Raw genomic sequence first — 7,458 nt, forward strand, 5'->3', positions numbered from 1 at the left:
CCGCGGCCTGTGGGGCCGGGAGGGCTCGGCGGGACCGCGGCGCTGCAGCGCTGCCGTGCGCCCGCCCGAGGGCGCTGTGGGGCCGCGGACGCTGCGGGCCCCGGCTGGTCCCGGGGTACGGACATGGGGGGGGGCGGGGCGTCCATCCCTGAGGGGCAGCGGGGCACGGGGGTCCGGCCCCGGGAGGTGAACGCGGGGTCTGCACCTGGGGGGCGGCGGGACCCGGGCACGGGGGGTCCATCCCTGAGGGGCAGCGGGGCACGGGGGTCCGGCCCCGGGGAGGGCAGGGGGCAGCGGGTCCAGGGGCACGGTCAGAGATCCTCGGCACTGATCCCCTGCCCAGAACCCCCGAGGTGTGTCCGTCCATCGGCACGCAGCGCTCCGGTTGTTTTCCTCACCTTGTTGGCTGCTTGTGAATTTACCCAACTCGTTTTAAAATGCTTCTCACAACCCCGAGTCCTTCCCTGGCCCTGACTCATTCTCCCTTGCCAATTCCCTCTGTACGCGGCGTTCAGGGCTGTCACAGCCCGAACGCCCCTGGTGCAACACCCTCCCTCCCCTGTGCCAGGCCAGGTTGAAGTCATTCACCCTCTCCCGAGGATTGTAATTGGCCCCCACAGGCTCAGTTATTTATCATCACAACAATCTCGATTTACTGTGCGGAGCCGTGGAAGCCGCTTTTCACCCGGCCTGGCACAGCCATGGGAAATGAACGGGTCATCTCCATCCACAAGGCACTTCATCACCGAGGGGGAGCTGTCAGGGCTTGGTGTCTGCTTCTCCCACTGTGTGACAGAGGCGCCACTGTGTCCTCTGGAAGAGGCAAAACAGATAATACAACCCTCTCCATCTACGCTGGGGGTAGGGTGCTTTTATAAGTGCAGCACAGGGGCTTTTCCCATTCCCTGTACCCATCTCTATTCCACCTTCCCTGAAGCACCCCCAGCCTGTCCATCCTCAGGAGCTGCAGGTGGAGATGGTTCAGACCCTCCTACACCAGGAGCAATCTGTGTTATCCCCTTCACCTGTGCCTCATTGCTCCCAGGTGCTCCTCATTAGCTGTGCTGGGTTAAAACCCTGTGGGGCACAGGAGGCTATGATTTGAGTTCCAGCACGTCTCTGCTCTGGTGTGTAACTGCTCTGCCCTTCCTCATCCTATTCAGGTCTGTTCCTGAGTTGTGGCTCTAGTCTCCTGCATGGAAGAATCCTCCAGCAATGCAGGATGGTGAGTGGGGTCAGTACTAGGGTGGTTGCGGGCAGACGCATCTCCTGGGGCAGAACTGTGGCTGTTACTGCTTAAAAAAAAAACCCACAAGAAACAAACAAACCGAGCTATGCGTAGCTGTTGTAGTTATAGCTGAGGTATGATGATGCTTGATGGGGAAGTGTTTTTCTCCCTGGATGCTATAGGGCACCCAGCTTTATGCCCCTGCAGTGTGGGGCTGCAGGACCCAAAATCCAGGCAAAAGGTGCCTGGAGGAGATGAAGTGACTTGTGGCCCTTGCTTTCTCTTGTATTTGGCCACAATGAACCTCTCTGTCTGGAAGAAAATAGCTGGAGGGAGGACAAGCAGCTCATGTGGTTTTGGAGGAGAGCCTGGACTGTGCCTGGGCACTGCAGGGTTTGCCTGTGCTCCTGTGCTGGTTTGGTTTAATCCTCCCTTGGGCAGGGCTCTCTGCTGTGTCGTGCTGTGCTGCAGGATCCAGGCTCTGGCTGGGTGCATGTACCTTGAATCCCCAACCCCCCTGCATGCAGCTGGGGGTTCAGCCTGGGCCTCGCTCCCTAGGCTGTGTGTGGGGCTCTGTGCTGGTTTCAGCCCTTTCTCAGTGTGACACAGAGCTGGAAATGTTTTTGTGCCCGGCAGCCCTGGCCCTGAGCTGCCCTCTGTGCTTGGCCAGCTCAGCCCTGCACAGCCTCTGCTGCCTTGGCTGTCCCCCAGCCTGCCTGGGAGGTGCCTGATGCTGCAGAGATTTCTGCCTGTGTCCCTTCCCTGGCAGCGTGGCCCAGGGACAGTGCTGGGTGACCCTGGCATCGCCCCCGGTGTGAGCCCTGCCGTGGGGACCCCCTTCCCTTGTGGAAATGTGTTGAGTCCTATGCTGGTGTGTTATTGTGGCAGAGAGTAAATCCGGGCTGCTGGGCTTTGGCAGTGCAGCCTCAGATCTTGAGGGTGTGTTCAATGCTGGTGTTAGACTTTATGGTGCTTAATGCCTCATTGAAAGAGTGTGACTAAATGTCCTTCCACCTCCTGCTTGTGAGGACACAAGAACTTAATTTTATTGCCTTGCTGGTCACTGGAGTCAGGGCTGGACTATTTCTGGGAGTAAGCCTGTCTGTGTACAAGCTCCTCCACCCGGGGCTGCCAGAAATTCTCTTGCCCTTCAAAAAGGGAAACAAAACTCCCTGTACTTTTTGCTTTGGCTGTTGCTTTCACTGAGGTGTCCCTGTGACGGGGCAGTGAGAGCCTCAGCCCATCACACAGAGCATATCTTTGGGATGCTCCATCCTTGCTGCTGTGGGCACAGGGCTTCCCAAGTCACCCTGCTACCACCTTCTCCTGGCTGTTCACGTGCCAAACCTCAGCTCTGTTGGGGTAAACCAGACCACGGCCCCATATGGAGTCTCTGTTTCCCTTCCCTGTGCTGTGTGCATCCATGTGGGGCCATGCCCAGCAGGGAGCTCCTGCTGCAGTCCAAGCCTGTGGGGCTCGAAGTGGTGACGTGCAGCCGGCTCAGATCCGTGCTCCCTGTGCTTGGTGGCTCCCTGGGAGCACGAGTTTTCTGGAGCAAGAGAAACAATTCCTAAAAAGGAGCAGTCAGATGGAAAATTGATACCAAATGGTGTTATCAGTCCCCTGAGGAGCAAGGTTTGATCCCTCAGCCCATGGTTCCTGGGGGTTAGGACAAAGGCACACAATGCTATTTTAGAGGGGTTTCTTTTTTAAAAAGATTATTATTTTCCTCCTTTGGGTAAGTTCATGATTTTCCCAGACATGAACTGGCTTCAGGTTTGATGCTGATGGCACAAATGCTGCTTTGGCTGTGTGTAGGGTCTGAGTGCTGTACCCAGCCCTTCTTCAGCTGCTTCATGGATCCTGCAGGGTCAGGGACCATCCCCAGCAGCTGATCCCAGGTCAGGGGCTTTGCCAGCCCCACAGGGTTGTTGTCCTCAGGTGGAGACAATCCTCCTTAGGCAACACCCCAGGGACTGCCTGCCTGGTTCCCAGCCTGGTGATCCTTCCTGTCTTCACTGTCTGCCCCTGTGACTGTGGATGTTGCTGCTGAGTGTTCCTGGAGGTATCCAGCTGTATTTCTGGGCTTAATAACATGGTTTGTAGCACTGTTAAAAACCCCACCTCCCTAGGTGCCCCAGCTGCTTTCTGTCTTTTCCATCTGGACTGGTTCCTGGACCAGTTCCTGTAGGAAATTGCCTCCTGAGCAACCAGTGCCACAGACAGGAGGCTTCACCTCATGCCCACAAAATGTGGGGCTTGTGGGTCATGGTGTCCCATCACTCATAGTGCTGAGCACAAGGCACTGCACAGGCTTGGAAGCCATCGGGGGGGAGAGAGCTGAGCTTTGCAACTGAGCTTCCAGGGAAGGAATTTCCAGCAACTGCAGATCCATCCCCAAAGACAGCATTTCAAGGAATTACCCTCTCCCCCTTGCTGCAGACTTCCTCTGCTTTTCCAAGTAAGTCTCTGGCTCGGGGCCATTTTTACAGTAATTGGAGCAGAGCAGATCCATGGGAACATCCGGGGCTGGAAGTTGGTGTTTTCCAGGTTCACAGCCCATGGCTCTTATCTGCATTGTGTCCCCAGTTCCGACACTGAGCCTCTCTCTCAGCTATCTCCCTTGTGAGCACTGTGTTTGTAGAGCTCTGGATGCTACAAGGAGCAGTGAAACCACCTTCGGTGACAACAAAAATAAATGGTGATTAGGGTTTTTTAGCACTGCTTTAGCAAACAGCATTTGCTGGTGGTGGTAACTCGGTCCCCTCCCTCTCGGCAGGGCTGCTCCGGGTCCAGATGTGCTGAGCATCCTGGAGGGGTGCAGGGGAGATCCCCTGTGGGTAACCAAACAGCTTGCCTGACCCCAGAGACCAAGGGGCAGTCCCTGCCTGCCTGCAGAGAGCTGCCAGAGCACCCATGGTTGTGCTTCACCTCTCTTCAGAAGATGCTCTGTTTACAGTGTTAATTTTCATGCCCTGATGGGAATAGTTTGGGGGCTCTGGAGGAGGTGACCCTTCTCCCCGGCAGGCATCACATTCCCCCTCCCCACCTGAACAGCGCTTGGTGTCCTGGTGGGTGCAGCCCTGGAGACATACATTGTGGATTTTCTTCAGCTCATAAATACTCCCCTGCCCTCCTCAGTGCCCCTAGCAAATAAATTATCTGAAGCTACATTTCCCCATTTCAAAGCCTTGTGAAAGAAACCAGAGGGTTTAGCAACCCTGGCTGGCTGGAGTGGTTCACATACCATCCACCCATTTGCGTTTGATCTACTTCATCCTGTGTTAAGTAATCCTTGAAAGCCCAGTGGGCTGCAGGCCCTCTTCGTGCCTGTAAATCACTGGGGCATGTCACAGGTTGTAAATGAGTGGGGTGAGTGTATGTCCCACCCCTTCATCGAACCCAAAACGTCTCCCTGCCCCAGAAAAATCATCCCTGTTAAATTGGAACTGCAGCTTGCTGGCTTGGGCTCACCATGGGCAGTAAGGGTGGGAGTGTGCCTGGCCCCCCCCAGGTGTGTTTCCATGTGGGACTGGAGCAGGGTGCTCACCTCGAGGGGCAGCTCCCTAGGGATGCAGTCTGGGGGTGGGTTTGGTGTCCTCTGGGTGCTCCCTGCTCGCTCCTGCTTGTGTCCCCCAGGACCTCCCTGAGCCACCCGTTAACTGGGGCTGCCCTGTGGCACCTTCTGCACCTCCTGCCTTACTCGGTGTCCTTTCTATCCCTGGAATTTCCTTGGACAGAGAAGGAGCTCTGCCTCCCCTAGGCCCCCTATGCTGGTCAATAGGGTTTTAAGCCGTGGAACCTGTGTGATTCCACAAGTTCCTCTTGCAGCCAGGCTATGGCTCTCTCCCTTGTAATAAATCAAAGATTATTCCCCTCTTCCCCATGGCCTCCCCACAAAGGTTGCTATTGCTTAGCTGTGGCCTGACTTTAATTACAAATTAAGAGCAGCTGAGTGGGCACTAGGTGCCGTTAATTGGCTTTCCAGGAAAGGTTTCCCAGGGAAAGCTGAAGGCACCAGCGATTGATCCACTTGGTTCCTCGTGTACAGTAGCTCAGGCTGATGCAAGCCCTGTGCCAGGTCCCAAATTCAGCACTCTGGGTGTCATTTGCCCAAAAATTGCAGCCAGCCTCGAGGCTCCAAGGTACTTTTCCCCTGCTAATTGAAGCCTCAGGGGCTGAGAGCCCCCTGTCTGCACTGGGATGGATTTTTAGCTGCTGAGAACAAATTCCAGGGGAGGATGCTGAAATAAAGCAGATGGGACGATTCTGGAGGTCAGAGCGAGGAGAGGATGCACTGCCAGGCATCATGTGATGAAAACATACTTACTGCTCCAGCAGCTGTCAAAGCCCAAACAGATGAGGCAAGGTGCCCAAGGAGTGTGCAGGGATCTCATTTACCTGGTAATTAATGGAAATCGTGAAACAAATCAACGCATGCTCCCTGTGGAGAGCTTCACGCTCTGGTTTCAAACTGCTGATGGAGACTGGGCATGACTGGATCGTGAGTGCTGCTGTGGGGCTGAGACAGGGCTCTGTCCCTATTCCTCTGTCCCTGATGGAGCTCCCGGTTATTTGAGGATGTCCTTACCTGCCAGCGTGTGTGGCTGTGGCGCACCAGACCCTCCCCGCCTGCGTGTTCAGGGCACCGCTAATTGCTCTGCCCCCGAGCACTCGGGGGACCCGCGGTACTGTCTGTCACCGGCAAAGCCGCCTTGGCTTACGGCTGCGGGGTAGCAATGAAGATGTTATGATGAGCCCCGTCCTCCCCCTGCGATCCTGCTCGGCTGAAGATGTCACAGCTGATTTTGCCGGCCCAGCCCTCCCGGGCTGCGCGGGCACCTCTGCCCTGTGCCAGCCCCGCGGGGCTGCAGGTGCTGCTGGCACCCAGACCTGCCCTGGTGCCTCCTGATGGAGAGAAACCTCATCCCACTACGAAATGCCGTGCCATTTTCTCTTGCAAGTTAATTAATTTGGCTCCGTTTGAATATTAAGAACGCTGTTTGCTGCGTTGTTGTTCTTTTCCTTCCAGAGCAGCAGTGTGCTCTGCAGGGCTCCCGGACAGGAGCAGGGATGCTTGCTCTGGCTCAGGAATTCAAGGGAGTGCTTTGGTTCCCCGTCTTCTCGTTTATTCCATGCGTTGCAAAAGGAGCTTTGCAAAACAAAGTCTTTCAAACCATTGATGCCAATCCGGCTTGCTGACAGCCGAGCCCCCGGAGCACGGGCTGAGCTCTGCACGGCAGTGTCTGCGCTTTGCCTGCTCCTGGGGGTTTCTGGGGGGAGGGAAATAACCCAAAATAGCACAGGTGAGCACATAACTCACCTCATCAGTCTCCTGCCAGTAGTTAGCAACTGGCAAAATGCCTGAAGCATAAGGTTTGTGATCTCTTCCAAAAATTGCATCTGAATGTTAACTGACGTACAGTAAATGCCAAATCCCTTTTGAATCTTGCTAAAAATCTCAGTTTAAAATATGCAAGCGACCTTTCTGTCTTTCTGAAAAGCTCCCTGCTTCAGGAAATTAAAAAAAAAAAGAAAAAGAAAAAAAAAAAAACCAGACAAGCAAACCTCTTGCTACTGGATAAAAACACATCCAGTATGGCCTGAGGCTGTGTGAAGGGGCACAGCTTCCCTGGCTGCAGCAGAGGTGGGTCAGGGTCCCCTTTGCAGGCTGGACTGGAGCAGATCATTGAGCTGCTGTAATAAACCTCTCCCAGATATCCTGACAGGAGAAACTACAGAAACTCTGCCTGAGGAATTGGTGGTCTCTTGCTCTCTTTGATATCCCTCACATTATAATTAAGAGATAATGTCAATAGAATAAAACATTGTCTCAGTATAATGGTCTCCGGCTGCTACAGGAGCGTCAAGGTGAAGTCAGATCATTTATCAAAAATGAATGTTGAGGCAAGTCTGGGACGTTTGTTTTCACAGCAAGAGGCATTAATCCTGGAACAACAATATTCCAGTGCTTTTATTTCTCCTGTGCCTGGTGATTGATGCCAGTGCATCATCGTGCCTGAGAGCCAGGGCGGCTGAGTGATGGGCTCTCCTTCCAGCTGTATTGACCAGGGGGATTTTTGACTTGTTGAAATAGATAACAGTAAATCCAGGAGTGCTGGATCGTGTGAGTGTGCATCAGAAAGCGGGGTTTCTCCTTCTAAAGGTGAGCAGTGCTGTGTGTGGGCTGGCTCTGCCTGGCCAGGGTGTGTTTGGGGCTGTGCTTGTCT

Source organism: Aphelocoma coerulescens, chromosome 15 (assembly GCF_041296385.1).
Source record: "Aphelocoma coerulescens isolate FSJ_1873_10779 chromosome 15, UR_Acoe_1.0, whole genome shotgun sequence".
Classification (NCBI taxonomy): Eukaryota; Metazoa; Chordata; class Aves; order Passeriformes; family Corvidae; genus Aphelocoma; species Aphelocoma coerulescens.